Raw genomic sequence first — 20550 nt, forward strand, 5'->3', positions numbered from 1 at the left:
ATATTGCTGTTTATTTAAATGTTTTTTGTCCGCATTCCATTCATAGACACAGAGCCGGCAGACGTACTGTATTTGATTTGATATTAAAGTGCGGTACCATCTAATTAAAACATTTTCAAAAGTTTATAAAGAAATTTTTAATGCTTTAAATAATAGAAAAATATCTACAGTGTGATCAAAAAATTTTACGATCAACTCTGTTCCGTATGCTGACGGATAAACAATTTTATGGAAAATTTCATTAGAATTTTTTACCTGTCACACTTAAAGCTTACTTGATATAATTTTTTTTATTGTTCGGTATATTAAGGTGCGCAGTATTAAGTGATGGAGAAAAAGATATTTTTAAGTTTTTATAATATACAGGGTGTCCCAGAAATAAGTGCAAATATTTTAAGGGGTGGTAGATCTCGATAAAAGAAACATATTTTCTTTTTATCGTTTTTCAAATAAGTCCAAAATAACGGAGTTATTTTGCTTTGAAAATTTTCAAAAAAAAATATTTTTTGCTAAAATTTTGAAAACCACTGGATCTTTTCTGGATTTCCTTTCTTGTAAATTTAATCTAATACCTATGTTGCCGTATTATCAAGAAATTATGTTTTTTAACTAAAAACTAAAAAAAATTCCAAAAAATTTTTCAAAAAATTTCGAATTTTCAAAATTTTTTTTTCGTGAAAAAAACCTCATAGGCGTGTTTCTGGGGTTGAACTATACTACCAGTTAAAATATTTGCACTTATTTCTGGGATACCCTGTATATGTCTTTAATGCGATGAATAATAGAAAAGTCTGGTGACTGAGACATAGAACTTAATAATAGACTATTTTTCAACTGCCATTCAAAATAAATAGTATTTTTTAGTATAACTTGGTATTTTTATTTGCCTAAATTGGCCTAGGTTTAAAAATTGTGATTTAAAATTGAGTGAAGTCAAAAATAAAAAACTAACAGACCATTTTTTATCAATAAAAAAATTAATATTGAATAATGAGTAAAGTATGTCCAAAGAGTCCGAAAAGATTTCGACAAACGACATCCAAAAAATTACAGAAAATACAATGTACAGAATGGACCAAATTGTTCACTTTTAAAGGGAAATGCCCTTTTCTATACGAGATAGACCAAAAATAATATCGGTTTCTCAATTTTTATCAAAAATATGATGGTAAAAACCGCATATCGATATCCGTTTTTTTTCGGAGTACACGGGTGTTTTTCAAAAATGTACATTTTTAACAAATCGCTGTAACTTTTTTGCAATGGAAAATTTTATATTTTTGTGAAAACATTTCCAAAGCACCTTTTTACATAGAATTTAATGGTTTAAGTGTATTTTTTTAAATGAATACTTTAGAAGTTATCAATAGTAATTTACAATAATTATACACTGTCAATTTTAAAACTTCCCACCCTTAATATCTTTCTTGCAGTTAAAAATATGAAAAATCGGAAAAACACGTCAATTTTATTTGTAAGGGATTTACAAGATTAAAAAACACAAACACATTTGTAAGGGGGACAAAAGACTAAAATAAATAATTTTAGTCTTTTTCTTTCAACCCCCTAGGAGGGGTAGATCTTAAATGGGAATGGGGGTTATGTGGCACATCGTTTTAAAGGGCGTTTAATTATTATTTCAGTGGTATCCTACTTTGTTGCCTTTTGTCCAGAGTTTTCCGAATAATCGCGTTTCAAAGTTGCAGCATTGAGATTTCGGTTTTCATGTTAGTGTTTACACAAAAATTATTGCAATGGATCTCCTTGTAGTACAAATGATTAGAAGATTAGGTTACACCACTTACGCCCTATCTTATAAGTTCAAAATGTCGTCCATTTTCCTGTAAACAAAACATAAAGTCTGTTTTCAAACTCCTTTATAACATTTCGGAAAACTTTACCGGGAATTGACTGGCATTCTGCTTTAATTCGCCTCTTAAGTTCATTAATACCAGTAGGTTGTGTTTTATAAACAATGGATTTAAGATGTCCAAAAAGAAAAAAGTCTAAGGGTGTTAAATCCGGTGATCTTGGAAGCCATTCAATTGGTCCCCTTCTGTCAATCCATGTACCCGAAAACCTCTTGTTTAAGCTCTGCCGGACCGGAGGGAGGCAGAGGAGGGCCATGTCCCCCCTTCCCCCCTGGAAGTTACCACTCATTCGAGTTTGAGAAAAGAAACGATAATGTTTATTATGTTTTCTGTTTATTAGTATTTCGACCCCCCTAGAAAAATGTAATGGCTACGTCCATGTTGCCACCTGATCTTCTAATCATTTGAACTACAAGGAGACCCATTGCAATAATTTTTGTGTAAACACTAGCCTGAAAACCAAAATCTCAATGCAAGCATGTTTAATTGTTTCTGCAACTTTGAAACGCGATTATTCGGAAACTTCTGGACAAAAAGCAACACAGCAGGATACCACTGAAAAGATAATTAAACGCCCTTTAAAACGATGTGCCACTTGACCCCCATTCCCATTTAAGATTGTAAGAATGACATCTACCCCTCCTAGGGGTTTGAAAGAAAAAGGCTTATAATATTTATTTAAAGTTTCCCCCGTTACAAATAAAATTGACGTGTCAATTTTTCATATTTTTAACTGCAAGAAAGATATTAAGGATGGGAAGTTTTAAAATTGACACAGTGTATAATTATTGTAAAGATCTCAATTACCCTTTCAAAAATATAGCATACTTAATATTTTGCTCGATTCCTCTTCGAGATATAAAGTTTATAAAAATATACCCACTCAGGTACACCCACCCAAGTAGGCTTTAAACGGCGCCGGTCATAATGTAAAAAAATGCTTACCGGTAGCTGTCAGCAGCAATTAAAACGAAAATAATATTTGCAATTAAAGATGCAGAATTTTATAACAATTTACACAACCAAACCAAACCATATTTAGCAACAACACATTTAAACTATATATAATAACAATAATAATAAATAACAAACCAAGATTTTAGAGACAGAAGGTGTTCGAAATGGTGACGGTCTTCTCTTATGCACAGACGGCACCGTTTCTCAGTGGGAATGAAAGAAACCCTAGCATAATAAGAAACTTTAGGCTTCCTCAAAGCACAGAATATCTAGCTACGCAACAGAAGCCTCGTTACATGTATAAAATTGTAGGTAGCAAAAGGAGACAGGCTTTAAAAGTCTGTCTCCAAATCAGATATTTTGATGTGGTAGTTTCGCTACTACATAATAGAGGGCAATAAATTTAAAAGAAAACAGTTTTCTACAAACAAAATTTAAAAGAATTTTGTGCAGTGTTGCCATTGTGTAATTCATATCGTAATACTTCCTGATAAAGCCTACCTTCAAATTTGCTACATCATTTAAACATATTAAAATAGATCTTATGAGCTAAATTACAATCACTTCCTGACGTTTGATTGTATAATTGAATCCTGAATTTTCATTGTAATTCGGCGACAATATAATAAGTATTGTTCTACTATTATGATACCACTTCCTGACGTTCGATTGTGTTCATACCAAGTTCATATTGTATAATCGGGAAAAAACGGCGTTAGCGATAGCTATGAAATGAATATCACTGTCATTTTATATGTAAATTTATATGGGAAATGTCAGCGATCGTTCTTTTCCAGCCAACTGGAAGCCGTTTTTTTCAGAAGCATATCAAGTGATACCATAATATAGTACTATATTACGATACATGGCGTTCGATTGGGCTTAAACTTGGTATACTATATCTTCAGTGACATTGTAATACCATGGTACCATGGAGCATATAAAGTGGTACCTTCTATAGTACCATATTTGATGACATAGCAATATTAGGTACATGGCGGCAATAGGGCTTAAACTTGGTATACTACGTATTTTCGGTGACATTGTAATATGATGGTACTATGATGCATATCATCTGGTACCATAATATAGTACCATATTATGTACATAGCGTTCGATTGGGCTTAAATTTGGGATACTACTTATCTTCGGGGATATTGTAATATTATGGTACCATGGAGAATAATGAGAAATAAGAGGTACCATAATATAGTACCATATTACGATACAATTTCCTGGCGTTCGATTGGACTTAAACTTGTTATACTACGTATCTTCGGTTACATTGTAATATGATGGTACTATGATGCATATAAAGTGGTACCTTAATATAGTACCATATTTCAATACCATTTCCTGGCGTTCGATTGAGTACATATCTGATATATACTTGCGCATTTTTGATGACATTGCATTATTATGGTACCATGAAGCATATAACTGGTACCATAATATAGTACTATATTACGTACATGGCGTTCGATGGGGCTTAAACTTGGGATACTACGTATTTTTGGTGACATTGTAATATGATGGTACTATGATGCATATAAAGTGGTACCTTAATATAGTACCATGTTTCAATACCATTTCCTGGCGTTCGATTGAGCTCATATCTGATATATACTTGCGTATTTTTGATGACATTGCATTATTATGGTACCATGAAGCATATCAACTGGTACCATAATATAGTACTATATTACGTACATGGCGTTCGATTGGGCTTAAACTTGGGATACTACGTATTTTCGGTGACATTGTAATATGATGGTACTATGATGCATATAAAGTGGTACCTTAATATAGTACCATATTACGATACCATTTCCTGGCGTTCGATTGGGCTCAAACTTGGTATACTACGTATCTTCGGTTACATTGTAATATGATTGAACTATGATGTATATAAAGTGGTACCTTAATATAGTACCATATTACAATACCATTTCATGGCGTTCGATTGTTCTTAAATTTGGTATACTACGGATCTTCGGTGACATTGCAATATTATGGTACCTTAAAGTATATCGAGTGGTACCATAATATAGTACACTATTATGATATCATTTCCTGGAGTTCGATTGGGCCCAAATTTGGTATACTTGCGTTTCTTTATAAAGATTTGTTTAATTAATAATTTTAATTTATTTTACGAATTTTAATTTATTGTTCGATGTCGTGACAGCAACTTTTATGCCGAACTAATATATTATTAATTGTACCTGTGTCACTTTATAAAATCTACCTAGGTCTATATAAATAACGTGGCAAACGGAAGAAATTTGTTATTATAGTATTTTTTAGTCAGTTAACATTTTTTGTATTGCATTTTAATAAATTATTTCCATTATTATTAAACTTATATTTCATTACTAACGTTCCAGCATTAATAAATATCACTATCAATCGCCCTGTATATTATTAATTTTAAAGGTAATTAAAGGTATTTTCTTAGTTAACATTATAAGGTATAGTGTATATTAAAAATGTATATGTTTTGTAATAATATACTTAAAACTATTTTAATAGACAAAGGAATAATTAATATAAGTGTATTTGACCAGAAAAGAAGAATAGAAAGAAACACATACTGCATTATACACAATAAAAAGAATGGGATGCCAATTCACGTCTTTTTGAATCTGGCAACTGTGCATATTTAGCCGAGCTATAAGGCCGTCGACGAGCCGTCGATCCAAAACCGAAAGTTCAAAATTTCTAATTATATTCTGATTATGATATTGTCGCGCCATCTAGTATTCTATTTGTGCAATTTTAGCTCTTTCATTTCGAGTATTTTTCTGTTGCGTAGCTAGATATTCTGTGCTCAAAGGTAAAAATCCATAGCCGCTGAGTCCGGCGCGGCGGTCTGGCCAGCCAACGGTTGGGACCTTGATTAGCTATTCAATTATTCTCGAAACATAGATTTTTATGACAGGTAAATTGAAATTGTATTTTGTTATAGACAGGACACTGATGAAGGCTATAATGTTATCCGAAACGTTTGTTTAAAACCAAATAAAGATTTTAAACCAAATGGAAACCTAATCAGCGTTTTCCCGAACCTAAATCTCAAGGAAACCAAACTTATGGTAGTGGGTGAAAAATAAGTAAACATGGAATATGAATAAATAAATATCCATTAGTTTTTAATGGAGTGTAATATAATACCACTACGTATAGGTATTACACTGAAATGATAAATAAAAAATAGTGCTTTTAGAAAACAGTTACCGATGGTTGATTAAATTGGCCATTCGTCTAAGGTTATACAAGATCAAACTTAGAATAAAATCAAACATAGAATATTTAGAAACAAGGTTCAAGAACTCAAATTTTCCAAGAAATATATTATTTAATTATATAACAATACATTACAATTATATATTACAATATACATATTACAATACAGTAAGAAATATATTTCCAAAACTTAAATCGTAAAACTGCCAAGCAACAGTGACTAACTGTTGTAGAGGTCCGCCTTTTATCAGCTTATAATCCACGGTGTTAAACTATTTAAAAAATTGTTTAATTATTTTTTATTTTTGAATGGATTTAAATCAAACCATGCTGAGTGCTACGAAAGGTGTTGTTTACAGTTTTATCTTAAAAATAATAATAGAACATTACTTTAAAAATGTCCGTGGTTGATACTTTTGTTGACATCGGATCAATCAATCATTTTCCCAATCAGCTTGCTATATTGATGATGTTGCCAGTATTGCGCATCAAGCAATAATACTGCTTTATTAGATACTCAATTAATAGCGTAAACAATCATAACATACACAATTTTATATATTATATACTAATTCATTATAATAAAATTGAAATAATTAAAATATTGTAATTATATTTCTACATATTAAGTGAAAAGTTTTGTCCTTATTACAACCTATCTACTATACATAATATAAACGTGTGTTCTCTTATGGAATATACAGGGTGGTCCGAACTGTATTCCGGAAACTTCAGCAGCACATTCTGCAGATAAAAATAAGTAAAAAAGTTCTTATAAAGGTATGTCCTAAAGTGTTTAGTTTCGGAGATACAGGGATGTAGAAGTTTCATTTTTATTTCGATTTTTCCCAAATAACTTCTGAAGTAATGTCAATATTTGGATGAAAGTTGGTGCCTGGGTGTTTTTTGACATGAGAAAATATGACTCCTATTTGTAGGGGGCGCCACGTACATGTAATTTAACTGTTTTGAAGAGTAATAACTTTTTGTCCGTACCTGCATAAAACTACTGAGTGAAAAAATATACATTTCCGTGTTTTTTACGTAAAAAATGTCTCTTGGTAAAAATCGCTACGAGCAACCGGTCTCAAGATATTTAGAATGGAAACAGTCAATACATGTCATTATTGATAAAACATAAACGTGTTTATGTTTATAAAAATTTTATATAAAATTTTTCTTCGAAAAAATGATGATAAAAGGGTTTCTGTTGAACTTTTGGCACCTAAACATTTGAAATTTATGATTTCAGTCTAATAACTATTTAGTCAATATGTTTAATTTATGTCAGTGATGACAGGTACAGATAATTTCGATTCCAAATATCTCGAGAACCATAACTCGTAGCGATTTTTACACAGAGATTTTTTTAAGTAAAAAACGTCGTAAATATATATATATCTATACCGGCTGGTTTTATACAGGTACGAACAAACGGTTATTACTCTTCAAACAAGTTAAAAAATATGTAGGTGGCGCCCTCTACAAGTAGGAGTCATATTGACATCAAAATCAAATTTCTCATGTCAAAAAACTCCCAGACACCAATTTTCATCCAAATATTGACGTTACTTCAGAAATTATTTGGAAAAAATGAAACTTCAACACCCAGTATCTCCAAAACTAAGCATTTTGGAACATACATTTATACGAACTTTTTTACTTATTTTTATCTGCAGAATAAGCTGCCAAAGTTTCCGGAATACAATTCGGACCACCCTGTATATCAATATAAAAAGACATGTACTGAACGAAATATCGTTGTAACAACAGGTATTTTAGAAACGTCTAGGTTTACTTATTTCACTGAAATCTATAAAAAAAGTCCTTTGTCTCTAAACATAAAAAAGTATTGGTAATAAGATAACTCATATAGCCGTTCCAATTAAATAATAATAATTATAGCACCCTTGAACTATAACAATATATTAGCTTTAAACCTATTAGTAACGCCACTGGAAATATGTTGAAGATATGTTTCTCTCATAAATCAATATAAATATACGTATATGATCCAATTCTATAACAATGTTTACATTCACGTTTCACAACTAGTTCAATTTAGTGAAGATGCCAGTCTCTTGCAGAATAAAAGATGTTCTAGCATGATATCAATGACGAATTAGTAAAGTGTTAATTGTAGGCTTCTGTTAAGTGAATGAAAATTACCTGAACGTTACTCAAGACTGAAGTAGCACTTGCGTATTTTCATTGAAGGTACAAGAATGGAAAATCACTTGAGATTTAAAGAATAGATATTTATATAGCACATTAATTACGGAGGTTTATTATATGTTATAAAGGAAAATGATTTTAAAAGTGCTATTATTATGCATGCTAATTTTATCACAAATTATAAGATTGGTTTAGCTCATTAAGTGCTAAAGTTTTATAAAAGGCAGTCAGATTTTTATATACTAAGTGACATTGAAAATAGAACACCCACTAAAAATTGTTTAATTTTAATAATCTTTTGTACATGAATGTAGGTTGACAAAAGGCGTAAATGATCAAAATTTGGAGTGAAATACTGGCTCGTTACGTTGTCCTTGTTAATAATGTGTTGGACCACCTCGATGTTCTATACATTCGTTGAGCCGTCTGGGCATGAAACTAATCAGATGATGTATGTCTTCTTACGGTATTTCATCCCATGCTAACTGTATCTCATGCCGAAGAGCTTCTAGTGTCTGAGGAGGATGCGGTAAGTTGGTCAGCAGGTGGATGACACTTCTTATGGGGAGAACTGGCAATGGTTGAAAACTTAACTACAAGCGATTTTCTAGGAATCTTCCTTACCGATAAATTATTGACAAGAGTGACAGATAAAACCTTAACGTTCTTTCAGTATTACAGTTCATCTCTTTTTCTTTCTAAAGTGTGCGTTGAAAGGAGACAAAAACAATTTTTGGTGACCTATATTTTGTTATTCGAACACCACTTTTCTCCTTGTCGGGTTCTTGACGTTGACTTGTCGCCATTTTATTTCTTTTGTTTACACGCTGCATTTTGCTTTGCAAATTTAATACATAAATTATTTAGGCAAATATAGCGTGTAGGTAAGTGTTGATAATTTTTTTTTCATCTTAACATGCTCATTGTCGTTCTCCTGATTGACAGAAAAGGATCATCAAATCAAATTGAATTTTATATTTTTTCATCCCAGGACCGATAGTAAAATATATATTTTATGGATACCTTCCTAAATATCAACGAGATGAGCCATCGGAAGAAAGGGACCATAGTACAAAACAAAAAGGTGATCTTTTTTCTTTCCACTTAGGATATTGAAATTATTATATACTGTAGTCGTGTTCGGCATTATGCTCTGAGAAATATAGATAAACAAAGAACAACAGATATAAAGCATCCCAGAGGAAAAGGGAAGCAATACCTGTATGTACTCTCTCTGATATTTGTGAAAGTTACGGCAAAGTATTGTTGTAAATGTCATCTTTTTGATCGACCTGAAAACTTCGAGCAAAAAGATGACACTTTCAACTATACCCTTACAGATATCAGAGGCGATACAGGTTTTACCTCTCTTTCCCCTGGAATACTTTTAATTTATTATTCTTTGTTTATCTAGAGTTCTCAGAGCACTATGAACGAACTCAGCTTGTATGTTTGAAATAATCGTCCAGTTGGCTTAAAAATGATGATCGATGACATTTCCCATATAATTTTACTTTCAAAATTATGATCTATATCTTTTATTTCTAAGCCATCTATGACGCCATTTTTTACAGTTTCGTTATAATTAATTTTGTCTCTTGATCTACTTGTAACATTATTCTTTTAATTTTACTAATTTATTGTGGTGAAATTAATTTCTGTTTTATATTTGAATATTTGATATTGATATTAAACATATTTTTAAAAAATGGTGTATTTTTGTGTTTTTATGTATGTCATAATTAAAAATAAATGAAGAATTAAAATTTTTTGTTTTTTTTAACATCCCGCCATGCGTGACAATCTAGTCCGTAGTTCCTACAAGCGATATTGGGGGCGCTAGTAGCAGTAGACTTGTCAACAGTGTCAAATTTAAACGTCAATTTCACTTTCCAATATTTAGCAAGGCGCTCGCACTTCTTCTGGTGTATGTGTTTTGTGTTTGTCAGTCTCCTACCCATGTTATTCCATACATGTTCAATTGGTGAGAGATCTGGAGATCTTGGTGGCCAGGGTACGAGATTAACTTGGGCATTATGTAAGCGTGCAAGCAACATCTATCCGCCTAATCTAGCAACATGGGGACGGGCATTATCTTGTTGAAATTATTTTATAGGATCTTGGATTATTTTATAGGATATATGGATCTTGTTGAAATTATATTATTATGGGATCTTGGAGCGTTCGTAAGTATGGTAAGAGATGAGCTTCCACAATTTCCTCAATATAGCGTTGGGCTGTTCATATTACCTCGAACAAATACTAGAGGTGTCCTGCTACTATATGCGATTGCTCCCCAAACCGTAACTCCTACAACTTGGTTTACGTAAACTGTAAATTCCGCCTTTCTCCACGGTATCTTCTCACTCGCGCCCGATCGTCGTGCGTTCCCAAACAGAATCGCGACTTATCACTAAAAACGATAGCATTCTATTCTGCGCCCCATTCTTGTCGGGCTCTTCACCACTCTAGACGTTGTCGTCGATGTTCAGGGGTCAATGGTAAAACCCAATGAGGCCGAAAAGAAAACAGCCCAAAAGACCGTATTCGTCGGTAAACAGTTCGCATCGTGTTCCGTAAACCATTGGTTATCAATTGCTCGGGAAGTGGCCGAACTGTCTCTGACAGCTAATTGCCTTAAACGGCGATATTGACCCTCAGTGGTTAATCTTAGACGCCCTGTACCTCTGGCACGATGTTCACGGTGTTGTTAAAAGTAAGCTCTACAACAATTGGCAACAGTGCAAACACTTCTATGGACCCTATCAGCAATCTCTCGAAATGATAATCCTGCCTCCCGCAAACCTACAATCCGACCCCTATCAAAATCACTGAGTTGTCTAAAATTGGCACGTCTACGTATTCTAGGCATTATAATAAACACAGAAAAACACCTGAAACTACTCTGTAGCAGAATAAGTACAAACTGTGCGAAAGCCGGGTCTATATTGGGATGACTGGAATTTTAACAAAAACATGTATAGCACAAAAACTAGTGTGTTGACGGCGTTCAAATTATAATAATTTCTTATCCATACAATAATAAACATGCTTACAAACATTCTTTAAAATTAAATAATATTTAGTGGGTGTTATATTTTCAATGTCACTTTATATTTTTATGATACATTTTTAGCAGCAGCATTTCTTTTTCACACACCTAGTATAAAAGGCCAAATTTAAAATGTTGCATTTTTCGACCCTCTTCGTACCTTGGTTTTAATTGCGCCACTGAATTTTTCTTGGAAATCTCCATGGAGCTCGATTTTCACCTTTTCCATAAGTTTTAATGTTCGAGATATGAGGGGAATCGAAAAATGCAACAATTTCAATTTCACCCTGTATTTCAGCAACTAAGAAGGCTAGGACAAATATGTGTGTACCATTTTTAGTTTCATAATAAAGCAGCATAATAATATGAAAACGCATCTTTGTACTTCTGCTCATAAACGAGAAAACCTGCAAAACACACGAAAAAGGGTACTGTACAGGTTTCGAGGTTTACAAAAAAATATTAAACTATAAAAGTTGTAGAGATGGTTAAGATACACATTTTAAAATTATTATACAGTATACAGGGTGCTTCAAAAAAGTGTGGCGAATATAACATATGTTTTTTTAAATGCAACATCCTATTTTTTTTTTATTTTTAGATTCTGCGTAAAATTTCATAACTTTTTTATATATAATGTTATATACCTAAAATTAATAGTTTTTGTTATATTTAAATTTGTTTAAACAAATGTTAGATTGCAGTGTGATAAAAAATTGTCATTGATGGCATTGATTCTGAAGTTGGACAACTAACATTTGGTAAGAGAATTTTATAGAGATATAGAAAAAGACCTATGTAAAGATATTTTAGTTCGATGTTACAGGGTGTTCAAAATATATTTATGAATTTCAACTACTTAAAATCAAGAAATTTCATTTTTTTTTAAACGGTACACCCTATATATTATCATTTTTTCTGATAGATTTTACAAAACTCTTCAAATTTTATTAAGTATGTCATATACCTATGTTTATTAGTTTGCGATTTATTCCAATTTTTTCTATTTTTACCCATATTTTTAATACAATTGCGCTATAACATCATAGTCGCCATGATAAAAAGTAATAATTATTACAATCTCATGTTTGCAATGACATGTTAAGCAAGTTAAGAACAAAATTTGAATTTAGTTTAATTTGTTGTAAAAAGTATAAATGGTAGAGATAATAGTTACAGATTTTCTTGAAATGAATAAGTCAATGTGAATGATATACACGGACAAGCCTAGAAATCCACATTTTTTGGTTTAGTACTATATATTATATAGTATTTTGCTAACTACTGTAAGAATAGATATATATTATCTAGAAAACATCTTCAGTGTGTAATGGTACGGTTTCGCGGCAGTAGCAATATTGCCTTTACAAAATCTATATATATAAATCTGACTGTCCTGACTGATACTGACTCATCAACGCCCAGACCAAACCCTTGATCCTAGAAAGCTGAAATTTTGCACAGGGGTTCCTTTTATGATGTTTACGTAAGATAAGAAAGGATTTTTAAAAATTCATCCCCTAAGGGGGTAAAAAGGGGGGTGGAATATTACAATATTTTTTATTTAAAAAACGGTCAAGTTTCCGAAAAAACGCTGAAACACGTATATTTTATTTTCTTTTTTTACATATTTTCAGATTTTTTAAAAATGTATACAGGGTGTTTCGAAAAATCTGGTCATTGATTAATCACGATCCTGCTTAAAGCGCTTGACGTAAAAAGCTGATTTTTGGAAAACGGATTGACTTTAGGATGTAGAGGTTCGATAAGAAGGGATTTTTCGAAACTCGAATTCTAAGGGGGTGAAACCGCCCCTCAAATATTAGAATATTTTTTATTTAAAAAACGGTCAAGTTTCCGAAAAAACGCTTAAACACGTATATTTTATTTTCTTTTTTTACATATTTTAAGATTTTTTAAAAATGTATACAGGGTGTTTCGAAAAATCTGGTCATTGATTAATCACGATCCTGCTTAAAGCGCTTGGCGTAAAAACCTGATTTTTGGAAAACGGATTGACTTTAGGGTGTAGAGGTTCGATAAGAAGGGATTTTTCGAAACTCGAATTCTAAGGGGGTGAAACCGCCCCTCAAATATTAGAATATTTTTTATTTAAAAAACGGTCAAGTTTCCGAAAAAACGCTTAAACACGTATATTTTATTTTCTTTTTTACATATTTTAAGATTTTTTAAAAATGTATACAGGGTGTTTCGAGAAATCTGGTCATTGATTAATCACGATCCTGCTTAAAGCGCTTGACGTAAAAAGCTGATTTTTGGAAAACGGATTGACTTTAGGGTGTAGAGGTTCGATAAGAAGGGATTTTTCGAAACTCGAATTCTAAGGGGGTGAAACCGCCCCTCAAATATTAGAATATTTTTATTTAAAAAACGGTCAAGTTTCCGAAAAACGCTTGAACACGTATATTTTATTTTCTTTTTACATATTTTAAGATTTTTTAAAAATGTATACAGGGTGTTTCGAAAAATTGATTAATTGGTCATTGATTAATCACGATCCTGCTTAAAGCGCTTGACGTAAAAAGCTGATTTTTGGAAAACGGATTGACTTTAGGGTGTAGAGGTTCGATAATAAGGGATTTTTCGAAACTCGAATTCTAAGGGGTGAAACCACCCCTCAAATATTAGAATATTTTTTATTTAAAAACCGGTGAGTTTTCGGAAAAACTCTTAAACATGTATATTTTATTTTGTTGTTTTACATATTTTAAGGTTTTTAAAAATTTATATAGGGTGTTTCATAAAATATAACCATTGAGTAATCACGATTCTACTTAAACTGCTTGACGTTTAAAGCTGATTTTTGGCAAACGGATTGACTGTGGGGTGTAGAGGTTCGATAAAGAGGGGTTTTCGAATTTCAAATTCCAAGCGGGTGAAAACGACCCACAAATATTACAATATTTGTTTTTAAATACGGCGAGCCTTTCGGGAAAACACTTGGACACGCATAATTGATTTTGTTTTTTACATATTTTGAAATTTTTAAAAAATCATACAGGGTGTTCCAAAAAGTTTGGTAATTGATTAATCACGATTCTGCTTAAACTGCTTGACGTAAAAAGCTTATTTTTGGCAAACGGATTTTCGAAAGTCAAATTCCAACGAGATGAAACTACCCCTCAAATATTATACCAAGTTATATAATAATATCGCCATATTGTTTTTTCTCATGCTGACATAAATGTAAGAAAATTTTATCTTAGTTTGTATGTTAATGGAAATTCTTGCTTTGCTTGATCATCACCATTACAAATGATTAATCCGACGCGAACGAAGTCGCGGGTACACACTAGTGAATTATAAACCAGAATTACTACGAGAAAAAACTTTACTGTATGTCGAAGAAAATTCCTATATCAGCAGTCTTCAGCAATTAGGTAATCTAGTATTACCCTAATCTGTGGCTATTCGCCCTGACGAAAAATCCCAAGTGTCATCTTTCTTAATATAGAAATACACCAAGACTGCAATTTAGTTTATTTGAGTAAAGTTAATTAATTTTAACTAATATCAGCAATTGTAACTAATTATGAAGCTATTTGTTAAAGGTAAGTAATAAATAGTTTTGTTTTGTCATGACAACTATGATTTTATAGGGTAATTGTATTAAAAATATGGGTAAAAATAGAAAAAATGGGAATAAATCACAAACTATTAAAAACAGGTGTTTGACATACTTAATAAAAGTTGAAGCGTTTTGTAAAATCTATCACAAAAAATGATAATATATAGGGTGTCCCATTTAAAAAATTTGAGATTTTTTAATTTTAAGTAGTTGAAATTCATAAATATATTTTGAACACCCTGTATCATTTAACTAAAATATCTTTACATGTATATTTTTTTCATCTCTATAAAACTCTCCTACCAAATTTTGGTACTCCAACTTCAGAAACAATGGCACCAATGACAATTTTTTACCACAGTGCAATTTAACATTTGTTTAAATAAATTGAAATATTACAAAAACTATTAATTTTAGGTATATAACATTATATATAAAAAAAAGTATGGAATTTTACGCAGAATCTAAAAATAAAATAAAAAATAGGGTGTTGCATTTAAAAAAACATATGTTATAGCCGCCACACTTTTTTAAAGCACCTTGTATACTCTATAATAATTTTAAAATGTGTATCTTAACCATCCCTATAACTTTTATATTAAACATTTTTTTGTAAACCTTGAAACAAATGAGATAATGGACTTTACTCTATCGTTGACTCACCCTGTACAAAGTACCACAAAATTTAATTTAATATAAGTTGTGTTTTTATGTTCTTTACGCTTTTATGTTTATTTTTTTTTATTTTTGATAATTTTTATATTGATTATAGGTATATTAGTTATTCTGAAAATAAATCGTTTTCTTTTAAGTGGTTTTATTCTCATCTGTACCTACAATAAATTAATAATATGAAACTTATTATAAAAGAAAATTAATATTAACATTTAAAAAAAGGTACTTAAATTTAATTCTGGTTGTCTTGACTTGAGGCTAATTATATTGATTTAAGTCATTTTACTGACAACTTCCAGATCATCATACATCGCACCAACTGTTATTATCGCAGTTAGGTCCGAATATTCACTCCAACTCTTGAATATTCAACATAACAATACCATGCAATATTAAATACACTGTTGTTCAAGAATTAAACGACTTGTTTGATTGATACATGATGAGCCGCGTTTCAACGTAAACGTTTCGAAACAACGATCCAATTTAAATCAATAGCCAGTTTCAAACGTTGCTTAATGGAAATCAGAAAAGGCACATCATTCTGTCTTTGGGCTAAGAAAGAACATCGCTACAAATTACAGTAATTGGCTACACGTGAAAACAAATTTCTACATCTCGAAGAGAAAATTTTCATCAAGTGCAACACCGTTAGTTACAAAATGGCGCACTCAATAAAACTACAAATAGTATGTTTATAAAGATTTATTACAAAATAGATTACGTTAGACGAGAAAAGAAGAAACTATTTACAACAGTATACAGATGAAGAACAAATAAGATTTGTAAAACTAAAACTTATGCTAAAAATACACAGTATAACCAGAAAAGGATATGTTGGCAAAGAATCATATTTTCATTTCAATTTCTTCTACTTTAGTTGCTCATGGTTCACAAATCTTTACTGAGTATAACAGCCTTGCTATAATTAGTCCATTTTGTCTAACATTAATGTTATTATCAAATAATTAGGTACACAGAAACAAAAAATATATAGTTATATAAAAATATCTTTTTGTTTGCAAGATTTTTCTCCTCCAATTTATAAATTTGGGCTGTAATCAAGCCACAATATTTATACAGGGTGTCCCAATATTCCGTGGACATAGAACTACTACCTATTTTTGAAATCAAAAGAAGTTCATTGGACACAATTTACCTCTATAGAAAAGTGCTTCGTTTGTACGTTAGGGGGCTTCAAGCTTTAAAAAAATAAACACATTTTTTCAGATATTTTAAGAACTATTATTCCGATTTAAATGAAATTTTGGGTGTCTATGTTTTGCTAAGTGCTTTAACATTTGACTTTCTCAAAAATCAGGAAAAAGTACGGGAAGAGTGAGAACTACCCCCACCTTACATAAATTTTAGTATAAATGTTACGCACAATACATACTCGAATTCGGGTAATGCCCGAAAAAAATGCACAGAACTAGGTTTGAGCAAAAAATATTTCCCAAGCAAGAAATTGTACATTTAAACGGGTATTGCGCATTCCAAAATAGCAAAAACTATTAGTATTTTGCATTTTAAATTGTGCAAAACTAGTTTGGTGTATTTCAAAATTAAGACGGCAAAAAGTAGGGTTAGCAGTTTGTTTAGGTTTTAAGGGATTCTTATTTTGATTTTGTTGTGGCTGGAAATACACAATACTTGGTAAAATAAAATATAAAAATGCAAGAAAAAATGGAAGCCGAGTTCGAAATTAAAGTAAGTCGATTGATGATGGTTAAAACACAGAAACATAACCTTATGTCGAAAAACCAATACTTAACGATATTGACTGAAGTTAAGGAGGCAAATTTTCTTAAAACTGATTCAAAACCTTTGTGTGCGAAACAATATAGAAGGATATAGCGTTTTGATAAAATAACTGTGGGTGGTGTGGAAAAATTGATCAAGAAGCGCCAAGGAGATTCCGATGTCATACTGTATTTTGTGACATCTGAGGAAATGTTTTCTATAATTATTCACCAGGCACAATATTTTATCTATTAGGTATCTAACCATTCTTAGGGTTCCGTTATTTTAATTTTTATATTTTATAAGTTGAATGATAAGTACTAAGTACATTAGACTAATAAATTTACAGGAGCGTATGGTCCTGTGGATGTTATTACGTTATCCATTTATAAAATATTTATGAATAAAGTTTTATTTTTAAGTATTTTATTGTCAGTTTAATCATATTTGAATCAAACACATTCATAAACAATTCATCCAAACTAGTATTGGACATTTTGAAATGCACCAAACTATTGCGCAATTCAAAATGCACAATACTAGTTTTGACTATTTTGTAATGCACAATACCCGTTTAGATGTACAATTTCGGGTTTGGGAAATATTTTTTGCTCAAAACTAGTTCTGCGCAGTTTTTTCGGGCATTACCCGAATTCAAGTATTGTGCGTAACATAAATATTTTCCAACTCAACCTATAACCGATTTTTTTTTTCGTAAAATGGTCCTTCTAGTATTTACTACATTTTTTGTCTCTTGTAAAAAAACGACGCCACCGCGCATACTTTTTGAGGAAAAAAAATTCCCGAATGTGACTTCCAAAAAACGTTTTTTGTCACATCAAGCTATGAAGGCTCATACAATCTATTATGCTCTAATAATCTAGTAGGCAAAAATATGGAATTTTATGCTAGTATCACCACAGATTAGGTATACCATGTCTATACAGATAAAAATTTTATCCCTAATTCGTGGTACGAAAATTGTTTTTTATGACGATGTGCAAACGAGTAAAATTTTCTGTGCGCAAAAATAAACTCGCATAAAATAACAATAAACAGCGTAATAGAGAGATATCGCTAAACCGAATAGCGTGCATGGACGTTAATAAGGCCAGGTGTTATTTCCTTTACGTGAGGTGGTATTAACTCTCTTCATTTATAGTTATCGGATCGGAAAAAAATATGTTCGCGTCGCGTTCGCTATTTAAACTTAACCTAACTTTGAATTTAAAACTTTGAAATTGTTTTGTTTACTAGGTATTTTAAAACTAAAGAGCTAAAGTGCTTATTTCCAGTGCTTTATTGTTCAACGTCTGCCAGAGGGCCTAGGGCAACAAGCAACAAATTCTCTTACAAGGGCTATATTTTGGGCCATATTTATTTAATTAAAACTAATCCCAGCTACTTAAATATCAAATTACCTAATAAAACTAAAGTAATAATTCAAAACAATTCAAACATAGCCCCGGTTGTCAAATACCCGCACATGCCCATTTAAGCAATTTTTAAACGTTATTTAGAAATACCGCTTGGTATAATTGATCCGCAAATTACGTCAGGCGGTAACGTTATTAGCGGGCGTTGCGTTAAAAATTGACTCGCGCACAAAAACATTATAAAGATAGACCGAACATGTCATTCATAAATACTCGTTGGTAGTGTATCAAACATTCCAATGTGTTAAACAAAGACAGAAGAGACAGAGAAGTCTAAAATTTCCGACCCCGGCAACCGAGTCGGCAACTAGGCGCATTTGGATTGTTCTAATGGCCAGTGGCGTATCGTTTTTTGGAACGAATTTAATTAGTAAAGTAAAAGTAAAGTAATTAGTAAAATTTTTACTCCATATTAATATACTACATTAACACTTTTTCGTTAGATGAGTTTTGTTATAAGGTCTAATATAATAATATAATTAATATCCCACATATACTTATGTTGAAACGTTAGTAGGTAGTTTTCGAAAATCGCTCCAACGTCGATATTCAATTTAAACTTTCAGTTACTTCTATATAAACTTTCAGTTACTTTTGAATATTTACAGGGTAACTCAGGCTTCCGAAACAGTTCTATATTAGGTTTGTGGTTGGTGACTTTTGTTTCAATTTGTTTTTTAGAATATGGAGGCAATAGTATAGCACATTTTAGACATTTTTGTAATCATAGGTGGCCGGAACATATTTTCAAACTAAAGTTGCAGATTTGCCATTAAATTTCCATTCCAGAAATACCTAGGGTTGCCACCTGTCCTTTTTTGAAAAGGGCAGTCCTTTTTTGGAATAACTTGTCCTTTTGACTTTTTTTGACTTAAAAAGTCATTTTTATTTACGTATTTTCCCTGGGAGAAGAAGAGAACTTAGAACTTCCCGTTTAATCTCTGAGAAAATTACCTACAGCAAACAGAAATACTCTTTTCGTCCAAATTTAATTAGAGGTGTTATAAAACTTATAAATAAATTTTTCTTGTTTAGAATAGGCAACATTATTTAGAACTTCCCGTTTAATCTCAAATGATAGTTTAGGTTTTAGTTTTACCTTTTTTTATCTTAAAAAGAACTTTTCAAAATTAGTAATTAGTAACGATTTAGTTAGTTCGCAATCGATAGCTTCCTGTGAAGTACTGTGTTATTAATAACTTCCTATACCTAAAATCAATATTTATTTTAATGAGAAAATTGTGTTTTTTTGAAAATATAAGACAAGATTTGACTTTCGGTCTTCTTCTCGTATTATGATGGCTCTGATACGAGGCAATTACCTTTTAGTCTCTCAATAGAGGGCATTTATCATAAAAAGTATCAAATCTGTGTGCTACAGTATTGGATTTCTGTCGCATGATAATGAATATTACGTTTACAAATCCATTACTTAGGTAGCTTAATCAGACAATCAAATTTTAGTTAAACGTCCCAATCTTCATGAACTGTATTAAGTATATGTATTGCGGTTTGAATCACCCTGTATGTTGACAAAAATATTTTGAAAATGTGCGTTACAATGGCCCCGATCTTATGTAAAGATTGAAATAAAAATCACAAACCAAAAACGTAATAGGTAAAAAGCTTTTTTGGAGGTCTGGGTCACTCTGTATATAGGTATGTATAAAACTAGTAGCCTAAGAATTATTTACAGTTCGTCCCATTCTAAAAAAAGGTAAACACACCGTAAAAATAACTCTAGGAAGAGGTATTTGTATTGTACGGTGGTAAAAACTTGTCTAAACAAGACCGAAGGGGCAGATA

Source organism: Sitophilus oryzae, unplaced genomic scaffold, assembly GCF_002938485.1.
Source record: "Sitophilus oryzae breed Bouriz unplaced genomic scaffold, Soryzae_2.0 scaffold_1720_pilon_pilon, whole genome shotgun sequence".
In the NCBI taxonomy this organism is placed as follows: domain Eukaryota; kingdom Metazoa; phylum Arthropoda; class Insecta; order Coleoptera; family Curculionidae; genus Sitophilus; species Sitophilus oryzae.